The 13,613-nt window shown below is 46.2% G+C and overlaps 1 protein-coding gene across 1 annotated transcript in view; it reads right to left on the minus strand.

The window, feature by feature from the left end:
• The window catches only part of HTR1E (5-hydroxytryptamine receptor 1E), a 124,687-nt gene extending 114,890 nt beyond the window's left edge, over window positions 1-9,797 (minus strand). The window contains 1 exon segment of the mRNA XM_030195646.1: window positions 9,567-9,797. The gene's annotated coding sequence lies outside the window, so the exon portion shown is untranslated.
• Window positions 9,798-13,613: the final 3,816 nt, after the last annotated feature.

Consider the following 13,613-nt stretch of genomic DNA (forward strand, 5'->3'; position numbering starts at 1 on the left):
ACACATATCCCCGCGTTAATTTTTGGAATGTTCCTGTTATGCCCTTGCCCTTCCCATTTCCACGTCCCATTTTTCTGATCACGAGTAAAGTTTAGGTGTGGATCATTTACGGAGACGCCCCGACTTACATGCTAGACCTCGTGGACCTACCACCAAGAAATGCTAAAAGATCCTCCCGCACCTTTCTTAACCTACACTTCCCCAGCTGTAAAGGAGTAAAATACAAACTAACACACGCAACCAGCTTTTCCTACAAAAGTGCGCAGTTGTGGAATTCACTCCCAAAGCACTTCAAAACGATTAACGAACTGAACAACTTCCGCAAATCCCTGAAAACCTACCTATTTAACAAGGCCTACCAGGAGAACCCATAACTATCTTCGAAACAACACCTATCTACCTTTACTCAGAATGTACCTTTCTATAACTGCTTGACCAAATCTTCTTCTTTTCCTTGACTTCTGTATAACACCAACTGTACTCTCTGCACGCCACATTGAGCCTGCAAATAGGTGGGAAAATGTGGGATACAACAAGTGCAATAAATAAATAATAAATAAATGTGTAAAAGCCATTTACTTATTTATGCGTTCTTCTATTCCACTATTATCCGAAAGCTAGTTTCGGTTCAAAGTGGCTTACAACTACATTTAGGTGGAGTTACATTTGTGCTCTGCAGTGTGAAAAGGCCACCTGTAGTTTTGTGCAGTTATTTAATAGAGTTTGTGCAGGGATAGATTCAGCAGGGAGGTAATTGCTGCCTGGATGTCCAACCGCCACCTGAAACTGAATATGTCTAAGACTGAACTTATTGTTTTCCCACCCAAACCCACTTCCCCTCTCCCTTCACTCTCTATCTCAGTTGAGAACACCCACATCGTCCCTGTCTCATCTGCCCGCAACCTCGGTGTTATCTTCGACTCCTCCCTCTCCTTTTCTGCGCACATCCAGCAGGTAGCCAAGACCTGTCGCTTCTTCCTCTATAACATCAGCAAAATTCGTCCATTCCTCTCCGAGCACACCACCCGAACTCTCATCCACTCTCTCATTACCTCTCGCCTTGACTACTGCAACCTACTCCTGACCGGCCTCCCACGTAGCCATCTACTCCCCCTTCAGTCCATCCAGAACTCTGCCGCACGTCTTATCTTCCGCCTTAACCGATATACTCATATCACCCCTCTCCTCAAGTCACTCCACTGGCTCCCAATCAGATACTGCATACAGTTCAAGCTTCTCTTACTCACCTACAAATGCACTCGATCTGCGGCCCCTCCGTACCTCTCTACCCTCATCTCCCCTTACGTCCCTACCCGTAACCTCCGCTCTCAAGGCAAATCCCTCCTTTCAGTACCCTTCTCCACCACCTCCAACTCCAGGCTCCGTCCCTTCTGTCTCGCCTCACCCCATGCCTGGAACAAACTCCCTGAGCCCATACGCCGTGCCCCCTCCCTACCCATCTTCAAATCAATGCTCAAAGCCCACCTCTTCAATGTCGCCTTCGGCACCTAATCACTACACCTCCTCTCAGAAAACTTATCTACCCCAACTTGACATTTCGTCCTTTAGATTGTAAGCTCTTCCGAGCAGGGACCGTCCTTATTGTTAATTTGTACAGCGCTGCGTAACCCTAGTAGCGCTCTAGAAATGTTAAGTAGTAGTAGTAATAGTAGTAATTGGTAGTTTTGTAGTTAGTTGTAGAATTTTTTGAAAAGATAGGTTTTCATTTCTTTCCTGAATTGGAGGTGGTTAGTAATGCATCTTATGGCAGTGGCGTTCCTAGGGGAGCTGACACCCAGGGCAGATCGCCGATGCGCCCTCCCCGGAACAGTGCGATGCCCCCCCCGGTGAAAGAACCCCCCGGGTGCACGCCGCTGGGGGGAGGGTGCCGCGCACCTGCCGGCTCTTCGTTTTCTTGCTCCCTCTGCCCCAGAACAGGAAGTAACCTGTTCCGGGGCAAAGGGAGCATGAAAACGAACAGCCGACAGGCGTGCGGCACCCCCCCCCAGCGGCGTGCACCCGGGATGGACCGCCCCCCCTTGGTACGCCACTGGCTTTTGGTATTGAGTTACTACTACTACTACTTATCACTTCTATAGCGCTACAAGGCATACACAGTGCTGTACACCATACATGAAAATACAGTCCCTGCTCAAAGAGCTCACAATCTAAAAATGGAATGTTGCTAGTGGAATAGCAACATTCCATGTAGAATCTCAAATAGTAGCAACATTCCATGTAGAATCTCAAGTAATAGCAACATTCCAGAATCTCAAATAGTAGCAACATTCCATGTTCCACTGCACTAACCACTAGGCTACTCCTCCATTAGCAACATTCCATATAGAAGCCTGCCCTTGCAGATCAGCAACGCAGCCGCGCAGGCTTCTGTTTCTGTGAGTCTGATGTCCTGCATGTACGTGCAGGACGTCAGACTCACAGAAACAGAAGCCTGCGCGGCCGAGTTGCTGATCTGCAAGGGCAGGCTTCTACATTACTACTACTACTTATCACTTCTATAGCGCTACAAGGCATACACAGCGCTGTACACCATACACAAAAAGACAGTCCCTGCTCAAAGAGCTCACAATCTAAATAGGACAGACAAACAGACGGAACAACTAAGAGGTAAGGGAATTAAAGAGGTGGGGATAAAAGGGTACAGGGCAAGTGAGCAGTGGTTAGGAGTCAAAAGCAGAGTCAAAGAGGTGGGCTTTCAGCCTGGATTTGAAAACGACCAAAGACGGGGCTAGACATACAGGCTCGGGAAGTCTATTCCAAGCATGAGGTGCAGCGAGATAAAAGGAACGGAGTCTGGAATTAGTAGAGGAGAAGGGGACAGACAAGAGAGATTTATCCACAGAATGGAGTACCCGAGGGGGGGGGGGGCGTAGGGAGAGACAAGAGCGGAGAGGTACTGGGGAGCGGTAGAGTGAATGCACTTGAGTTCCACCATTTGGAGCCCAGGTAGCTAAAACCTGCAGTCTAGATGGTGTTGTAGGTAATGTTTCTACAGTTGGGTAGGTCTAGTAGTAGGTAGTTCCTGGTTTCTGGGCTTGCGTTACTTGGGGATAACTGGACCATGTCCAGCATATTTATTTATTTTATTTATTTATTACATTTGCATCCCACATTTTCCCGCATAGCAGTAGGCTCAATGTGGCTTACAGGTTCCGGAGAGGAGAGTACCAACTCCGGGAATATCTACAGAGTGGAAAATAGAGTAACAGTAGGTGCAAAAAAGCTGATAAGGTTCCGGAAAAGAGAATACAACTCTGGGACGAATATATAGTAGCATATAGAGAGAAGTAATCCCAATGAGGCTAAGTCTCTGGGGATGGGACTACAGCTTCTAGTGAGCAATACAGGGTAGGATAAGGGTAGAAGCGCACTTAATTATAACTAGAGTGGTAAAATTCATACAGTTTGAAGTAATGGATTATGTGGAAGGGGTATTGTTCATTTCTTAGTGCATATATTCGGGTGCCATTCCAAATAGTATTTCAAAGATTAGGGTGCTCGTTTTGAAAACCAGTCTTGCCTTGATTGGTAGCCAGTGTAGTATTTCTAGTAGTGGGGTTGCTTTCTCGTATTTTCTCATATCTCGTATAATTAAATCTAACCAGTGCCAATAATTGCTTGTTAAAAAGTCAATTAGCACTAATTATCTCATTATTCAATTATTATAACATTTCCCGGCACATTTCTCTTTTACATCAGTACTGATGTAGAACAGAAATGTGCCAGGAAGTATCATAGAAAATATTCATGCTTTCCTGATGCAGCTTGAAGCGAAACGTGGCACTATGTCAGAGGCATTCTTGGGCTTGACCTGCATCAGACTGACTAAAGCTCATTATTGCCAATTAGTGCTCATTATTGCTTGTAAAGTGCTGTTAAAAATGCTGATTGGCTTGTTAAGCCAATTAAGCTACGTGCGTAGTTATAGAACACACATGGATTTCGGCACGCTATACAGAATCCTCAGGTAAATGACTTTCCTAAAATCTCAAAGAGTCATAGGGGGATTAGAACCAGGCCTCCTGAGGCAATGGAGGGTTAAGTGACTTCCTCAAGATCACAAGGAACAGCAGCGGGATTTGAACCAGCCATCTGGATTGCAAGAGCAGAGCTCTAACCACTAGGCTGCTCCTCCACTAAAAACATTCCATGTAGAAGCCTGCCCTTGCAGATCAGCAATGCGGCCGCGCAGGCTTCTGTTTCTGTGAGTCTGACGTCCTGCACGTCAGACTCACAGAAACAGAAGCCTGCGCGGCCGCACTGCTGATCTGCAAGGGCAGGCTTCTACATGGAATGTTGCTAGTGCAATAGCAACATTAACATTCCATGTAGAATCTCAAATAGTAGCAACATTCCATGTTCCACTGTACTAACCACTAGGCCACTCCTCCACTGGCAACATTCCGTGTAGAATCTCAAATATTTATTTATTTAGATTTTGCTCACACCTTTTTCAGTAGTAGCTCAAGGTGAGTTACAGTCAGGTACACTGGGTATTTCTCTGTCCCAGGAGGGCTCACAATCTAAGTTTGTACCTGAGGCAATGGAGGGTTAAGTGACTTCCTCAAGATCACAAGGAACAGCAGCGGGATTTGAACCAGCCACCTCTGGATTGCAAGACCAGTGCTCTAACCACTAGGCCACTCCTCCACTACTATTCTCTGGGAGAATGAGTGAGGAGAGGCATCTCAGGGCTTGCTCAGACCACTTACAGTACACAGACAGACACAAGGCATTGAAGCTTGGATTCTACAAAGGGAGTGGATCCCAGATCGGCACCCAAAACAATTAGTTAATGAGTTTCAGTGATTTAATTATTACAGTTAACAAGCACTTAATTGACACCATTTATTTATTTGTGACATTTCTATCCCACATTATCCCAAACAAGTTTGAGTTCAATGTGGCTTACAATAAACAGTATAGGATACATAACAAATCAAGTGGAGGAGTGGCCTAGTGGTTAGGGTGATGGACTTTGGTCCTGAGGAACTGAGTTCGATTCCAGGCACAGGCAGCTCCCTGTGACTCTGGGCAAGTCACTTAACCCTCCATTGCCTGCTGCATTGAGCCTGCCATGAGTGGGAAAGCACAGGGTACAAATGTAACTAAAATAAAATAATGCATAAGAAAGTAATTTGTTGTAAGAATCCAATTTGCAATACAGTATCATAAAGGTACTGGGATACTAACATACATAGTAGATGACGGCAGAAAAAGACCTGCACGGTCCATCCAGTCTGCCCAACAAGATAAACTCACATGTGCCATTTTTTGTGTATACCTTACCTTGATATGTACTTGCTTATCCGACATTGCTGCCTGGATGTCCAACCGCCACCTGAAACTGAACATGGCCAAGACCGAGCTTCTTGTCTTTCCACCCAAACCCACTTCTCCTCTCCCTCCACTCTCTATCTCAGTTGATAACACCCTCATCGTCCCCGTCTCATCTGCCCGCAACCTCGGAGTCATCTTCGACTCCTCCCTCTCCTTCTCTGCGCATATCCAGCAGATAGCCAAGACCTGTCGCTTCTTTCTCTATAACACCAGCAAAATTCGCAGCTATGGATGTTTAACATTTAGAAAATCTATTATGAATGAGAAATTGTACATGAAGCAAAGAGAACCCTCTTCCCCATCCTCCCCAATAGTACTTGTGTATGTTTTCTGTTGTATTATCTTAATTTTGCAGCATTGGCATCTGCCTCTGCGGTGCGCTGTAAACCACATTGAGCCTGACGCTGTTGGGAAAATGTGGGGTACAAATGAGATAATAAATAAATAACTAATTCAGGTAATAATTAGTTGTTTGTTCTTTGCGAGGGTTTGTTTGAATAGGAACAATTTGAGGATTTTGTGGAATCTAGTATATTCCTGTATATTTCTTATTTTGGGTGGTAGGAGTTCCACCATTTGGTACCTAGGTAAGGGGCCCTTTTACTAAGTCGTGTAGGCCCCTCCGAGCGCCCAATGTGTGTCAGTTTTGAGTTACCTCCCAGCTACCGCGTGGCCCTTGTGGTAATTTCATTGTTGATGCGCGTCCGCTACATGCACCAGAAAATATTTGTATTTTCTGGTACATGGGCGGTAATCGGCATTTTATGCACGTAGACCATTACTGCCCGGTTACCGCGTGAGACCTTACTGCTAGGTCAATGGCTGGCGGTAAGGTCTCAGACCCAAAATGGACGTGCGGCAATTTTCATTTTGCCGCACGTCCATTTTTGGCAAAAAAATTTAAAAAGGCATTTTTTTTACAGGTGTGCTGAAAAATGATTCCGCGTGCGCCCCAAACACGCGTCTATACAACCGCAGGCCATTTTTCAGCACACCTTTGTAAAAGGACCCTTAAATGAAGTCTGCAGAGCGGACAGTGTTGTAGATCACTTTTTTTGCAATTTGGGAGGTGTAGTCTGAGATAGTTTCTTGCCTCATATTTAGTGTTTCTTTGAGGTAAGTTTATTAATATTACCATATAGTCCGGAGATGTGCCATTTACGATTTGAAAGACAGAGGTACATAAATTACATAAGTACATAAGTATTGCCATACTGGGAAAGACCAAAGGTCCATCGAGCCCAGCATCCTGTTTCCAACAGTGGCCAATCTAGGTCACAAATACCCAGCAAGATCTCAAAAATGTACAAAACATTTTATACTGCTTATCCCAGAAATAGTGGATTTTCCCCAAGTCCATTTAATAACGGTCTATGGACTTTTCCTTTAGGAAGCCGTCCAAACCTTTTTTAAACTCCGCTAAGCTAACCGCCTTTACCACATTCTCTGGCAACGAATTCCAGAGTTTAATTACACGTTGAGTGAAGAAATATTTTCTCCAATTCATTTTAAATTTACTACATTGTAGCTTCATCGCATGCCCCCTAGTACTAGTATTTTTAGAAAGTGTGAACAGACGCTTCACATCTACCCGTTCAACTCCACTCATTATTTTATAGACCTCTATCATATCTTCCCTCAGCTGCCTTTTCTCCAAGCTGAAGAGCCCTAGCTGCTTTAGCCTTTCCTCATAGGGCAGTCGTCCCATCCCCTTTATCATTTTCGTTGCCCTTCTCTGCACCTTTTCTAATTCCACTATATCTTTTTTGAGATGCGGCGACCAGAATTGAACACAAGGTGAAGATGATTCTCGCTTTGATGGAAAGCCAGTGTAATTTGATTAATAAAGGGGAGGCACTGTCAAAATGAGAGATTTGGGCGCTGATCTGGCTGCTCGATATTCTATGGAAATGGGGACTAAATTAGATCACGTGCAACTCAAAAGAGGGTGTGGCCATGGGAGGGGCTTGGGCAGATCAGGGACATTCACAAAAAAATGTGTTTAGTGTTACAGAGTAGCAGGGCTCATGTGCCCAACTTACGTACCAGGATATACACCAGGTTTCAGTTGGCACAAGCCCTCGTACCCAAAGCTGAGCATGGAATGCAGCAGGGGCATAGCCAGATTTCTGCAGAAGGGGGGTCCAGAGCCTGAGGTGAGGGGACACATTTTAGCCCCCCCCCGGCACCACCGACCCCCTCGCCATTGCTGACCCCCGCCACCGCCGCCACCAACTTTGACCCCCCCTGCCAACGACCCTCTTGACCCCCTTCCCACCGCCAACCCTCCCCCACCGCCGTCGTCGCCTACCTTTGCTGGCAGGGGACCCCAATCCCCACCAGCCAAGGATCTTTTCTTCCAGCGCAAGGCTTCGTTCTGTTTCTGAGTCTGACGTCCTGCACGTAACGTGCAGGACGTCAGAAACAGAACGAAGCCTTGCGCCGGAAGAAGAGGACCTTGGCTGGCGGGGGTTGGGGTCTCCCACCAGCAAAGGTAGCCCACGGCGACAGTGGCGGGGTGGGGGGGGAGGGTTGGCGGTGGGAGGTGGGGTCGAGAGGGTCGTTGGCAGGGGGGGTCCAGGGCCAAATCTACGGGGACCTGGCCCACGTAGCTACGCCACTGGAATGCAGTGTTGAATGCTATTGTATGAAGAGCACTCACCCTGGAGCACCCTTTACAGAATAACATTTAGCGCCGATTTTTCGAATTTCCTCCTGCATGTCCACTCTTGCCCTGCCACATCACATGCTGGACTTCCATTCAGTGAGCCATCTCACAGTAACAAGTGTCTGCCAGACTCATTCATTACAGCAGTGTTTCCCAAGTCGGTCCTGGAGAATAGTCAGGTTTTCAGGATATCCACAATGAATATGCATGAACTTGATTTGCATACACTGCCTCCATTCTATGTAAATCTCTTTCATGATTTTCATTGTGGATATCCTGAAAACCTGACTGGCAAGGGGTACTCCAGGATCGAACTCGGGAAACACCGTCTTAAGGTATCTACAATACATTTATTTATTTATTTATTCAATTTTGTAGCCCGTCCTATCGACTACACCCGGAACGGGTTACACAATTTACATTCCTAATAAAAACACACAAGCCGCATTGTACCTGCTTCTGTGGGAAAGTGCGGGGTACAAATGTAATAATAAATAAATAAAAAATAATAAAATGAATGAAATCAATCTACCAACTTAACAAAATAAATCAAAATATTCCTGTATCTGCCTCTAATTATTCAGCCTTTTCTGCTAAATCTGTTTTTCTGTTTCTTCCTTATTGGTATGCATCTTTAGGATAAGTCAAAGTCAAAATGAATATCAAACTTCAATGCAGAGGCTCCTTTTCAAGGCGAGCACTTGAGCAGATTTCTAGGGTATCCTGGACTTATAATAAGCGCTTTCTCCTGCAAAAGCAATGTTGATTTCTTTCATTGCCACCTGCTTCATTCTAGGTTAGAAAAATCTTTGCACTGATTGGAAAGTGCTCAGTTGTTTTCTTTCCAGCGTCTGCATCTGAGCAATTCTCTAACCTCCTATGTTGTCTTGTGAGGACCAGTATAGGGTGAAAACAGAGGGTCTTAATTTAAAAAAAAAAAAGCTTTCATGATTAAAAAACAAACAAACCAGACACTTTTATACAATGTCAGTCTTATGAATTATGCAGGGAAATAGGCTACCTTAAAGAAAACGCAACTATTTATTAATCACCTTAATCAACCACTCAGATACCTAATATTAAGGTTTGCACATGTGGTTTGAAGATCTGAGCGTTCCTGGCTAGATTTCTCTGAGCTATTTCTCGCCTTACCTTATTCTTGTAACTAAGGTTCAACAGTCTGCCACACCCTGGAATAGAAATCCCCACGTATGCAAATGTCTCTTAATATGAGCTCTGTCTCTTTCAGTGATCTCACCTGACTCAATTACACTACTGAAAAAAAAAGAGGTTTCATAACTGTGAAACCTATTTTTCCAAAGAAATCCATACGGTTGATTCCAGGGATTAACTTTATAAGCAACGAATGATTAGGTTCACAGCTGCATCTCACAGCAAAATGCAATTTTCAGAGATGGAAGGAATGTTACCCTACAATATTGAAGCTACTTCTCACTCAGCATACATTTTAGGGGATACGTCTGATGGAAACCCTTTCATCCTTTCCAGAGTACAGAACTGTCCACGTCCCCCTTACCTGTAAAGCTCCAGATCACGTTAATGCTTCAGTTCTCCTGAGCTGCGCAGTTTTCACGGCTAAGCATCCTTGCGCGGGGAACAGAGAGTCGACCCCCCTGTAAGTCTTGCACTGCTTCATGCTTTCTCTGATTTCCTCCAAAAACCCTGGCCTGCCCGACGCTGCCTTGCTTCACGTCTGTGGGAGATGCATTCAGAAACCGGGGGGGGTAAAGCTTTACCCACATTCACATTTCCCAGCTCTGCGGGTGTCCTTTGGAGCCCCGCTTATATTCCAGAAGCTTGAAATCCGTCTTGGAAGTGGTCCGGCTGGCAAAGGACACGAGACAAATTCTGGCTTTGTGAATTAAATGCTGCCCAAACTGGAAACATAACAGAGAAAAAGAAGTGGATGGGGAAGTTACTGTGTCAAAGAGCAGACTGAGGTGCGGGGAGAGAGATACGCGTGCTGTGTGCCCGGCTCTGCTTTCTTGCCTTTCTCGAACTGAAGGACGGACGTGAAGGATCGCTGTGGCCACTAGGTGGCAGAGCTGCAGCTTCAGCCCCGATTGTGATACAGAGAAGGAAGAGAGGAGGAACCGGAGAAAGGACCGAGCATGACATACTTTTTACATCGACGTTGTCCTGCTTATAGAGGGCAAGTTTCAATCACCTTGGAAATCTTTGGTTTTTTTTTTTTGTTCCTTATGCAATGGCCCGTTCTGAGTGACAGGTGATCCCCAAACCAGGTCTAGCAACATCCTTACAGAATCATATGTGGGGGTGTGGGAGCTGCTTGTTTCCCAGAATCTGAGAAGGTGACATAAAACATTTCAAGCTCCAAAGAGTTCAGTAAAGCCAGTAAAATGACGACACAAACTGAAAAGAACAGTGATCTCAGCTAGGGATGTGTGCTAGACAGGGGCGTATCTGGACTTCAGTGGTAGGGGGGGGGGCTAGAACCGAGGTGAGGGGGCACATTTTAGCCCCCCCCCGGTGCCGCCAACCCCTTCGCCACCATCGCCGACACCCCCTGCCGCCGCCGCCGCCAGCACCACCTCCAACAAGTTTGACTCCCCCTCCTCTCGACCCGCCTGCCATCCGTCGCCGTCTGTACCTTTGCTGGTGATCTGCAGGGCTTCGTTCTGTTTCTGTGAGTCTGCCGTCCTGCACATTGTACGTGCAGCAGGACGTCAGACTCAGAAGAAACCAAACGCAGGAAGAAGACTTCGGCTGGCGGGGGTTGGGGTCCCCCACCAGCAAAGGTACAGACGGCGTTGGCGGGGGGGAGGGTTGAGAGGGGCATCGGCAGGGGGCCCAGGCCCCCGTGGCCCCATAACAGCTACGCCCCTGGTGCTAGATCAGGATAGTTAAAAAAAAAGATATAAAGGAGCAGGGGCCACTGTTCCCTCTATATGATGGGGAGTCCTCCACCTACAGTGCTGCCAGTAGGGGGCAGCGGTTTCATTATCCTATTTTCAACAGTGAGGGATAGGCGAGTTCTGCAGGACGTCCAGGAAATACGCCTGTCTGCAGCAGTGGCGTAGCTACGTGGGGCCACGGGGGTCTTGGCCAACTCAAATTTTCTCTGGGCCCCTGGTTTTGCTGGCGGGGGTCCCCAACCCCCGCCACCTGAAGCCTTTTCCGGCACCGGTCTCCGGCACTGCCGCGTTGCTACTACTACTACTACTATTTAGCATTTCTATAGCGCTACAAGGCATACGCAGCGCTGCACAAACATAGAAGAAAGACAGTCCCTGCTCAAAGAGCTATGTAATAAAAGTAAGCCAAGTATAGGACAATCAAGCCATTGTGACATCACTGATGAGGTTGGCTCTTATTGGTGGCCTGAGGCATTATGACATCACAATATTAGCTCTGGTTACAAGAGACTACTACTACTACTATTTATCACTTCTATAGCACTACAAGGCATACGCAGCGCTGCACAAACATAGAAGAAAGACAGTCCCTGCTCAAAGAGCTATGTAATAAAAGTAAGCCAAGTATAGGACAATCAAGCCATTGTGACATCACTGATGAGGTTGGCTCTTATTGGTGGCCTGAGGCATTATGACATCACAATATTAGCTCTGGTTACAAGAGACTACTACTACTACTATTTATCACTTCTATAGCACTACAAGGCATACGCAGCGCTGCACAAACATAGAAGAAAGACAGTCCCTGCTCAAAGAGCTTACAATCTTACAAGCTTACAAAGAGCGTTGCCTGCCCTGCTCTTTCTTCCCCCTCACATCCTGCATGTTCCTTTTAATGAAATAAGAGGAAGAGAGAGCAGGGCAGGCAACGCGGTGATGACAGAGACCGGTGCTGGAAAAGGCTTCAGGTGGCGGGGGTTGGGGACCCCCGCCAGCCGTGGTATTTGGTGCAGCAGGGTGGTGGTGGGGCAGTAACATACATAGTAACATAGTAGATGATGGCAGAAAAAGACCTGCACGGTCCATCCAGTCTGCCCAACAAGACAACTCATGTGTGCTACTTTTTGTGTATACCCTACTTTGATTTAAGGTGGTGGTGGGGCAGTGTGGGGGGGGGGCAGACCAAAATTGCCCCCCCCCACCTCGGGCTCTGGCCCCCTCCCACCACGAGGTCTGGCTACGCCCATGGTCTCTAGCAATTGAAAACACAATATTGAAGCACCACCTCCCCACTGGCAAACATGCAGTCCGAGGACTCCTGCTCAGCTTAGAGTGGCAGGGGCATCCGGAGGGGTGTGCAAGCAGTGTGGGCACACAAGGCACAAGGGAGACGGGGGCATGAAAATGGCTCCCCTTGCAATGTCTCCCCTGCAGTGGCCACATCACAATTTGGCAGGATGGAGGTGCTAGGTGGCATGTTCCATACAGTGCAGTTCTGGCTCAGAACACTCCTGTAAAGGAGAGGGACAGAGGAAGGAGAAGGAAGATTACTAAGAAGGGGAGAATAAATCTGAGGGAGACTCAAAGTTATACCAATGAAGGTGGAGGTGAGGAGAATTCCAAATGACTAAGGCAATCAAGGAGTAAGAGCGACCAAGAGTTTATTAGCCACAAAATACTGATACAAAGACCCTACACGGGCCATGTTTCGGCTCAAAGCCTTCATCAGGGGTCTAAAGACATAGAGATAATACCAATAAAAATTGAGAAATAATGATGATAATAATAATAATAATAATAATAATAATAAAATATAGATAAATATTGTAAGCACAGTACAAAAATATACATAATAATTATTGATAGTTACAAGCACAGCATAAAAAATTTAATGAAGACTATCAAATAGACAGATAAATCTCACCAGCATTGGTGAATACATACACATAATAACTATAATAATGAATGGGCACAAAGCTCAGCGACAAGAGATGAATGATAATGTGTACAAAAAACTAATGATTAATAAAGAAATTACTGTGATCAGTAAAAATTGAAAAATGCAGTGATAATGTTAGGTTGTGAACGGTGACAAAAGCAAGCAGTCAAAAACAGGTAAAAATGTAAGAAATGAAATAAAACACATGGGTCACCTACCGTAGCAGTGGTCTTTTCAGTCCCTGATTTTTGATTGGAGGCATCAGATGGGCAGAGGAGCAAGGCCACATGCCAAAAATGGTAAAGAGCGTCTCCTTCCCACTAAAACAGCCATACCCTGCTGCTGGATCCAGGAAGGGAGGAAGGACAGACTAGGTGAATGCAGCCTTGTGTTGGACCATCCTGAGAACATAAGAATAGCCATATTGGGTCAAACCGATGGTCCGTCTAGCCCAGTGTCCTGCTTCTAACATAGGAACCCTTTTACTAAGACGCGTGGAGAGGCATAATCGAACTGGGCGCCCATCTCTAAGGACGTCCCGGCAAAGGGGCGGGGCATCCCGTATTATCGAAACAAGATGGGCGTCCATCTTTCGTTTCGATAATACGGTCGAGACGCCCACATTTCAACATTTAGGTCGACCATCTTGACATTTAGGTCGACCTTAGAGATGGGCAACCTCGGTTTTCGGCGATAATAGAAACTGATGACGCCCATCTCAAAAATGACCACATCCAAGGCATTTGGT

Source organism: Microcaecilia unicolor, chromosome 3, assembly GCF_901765095.1.
Source record: "Microcaecilia unicolor chromosome 3, aMicUni1.1, whole genome shotgun sequence".
Lineage (NCBI taxonomy): Eukaryota > Metazoa > Chordata > Amphibia > Gymnophiona > Siphonopidae > Microcaecilia > Microcaecilia unicolor.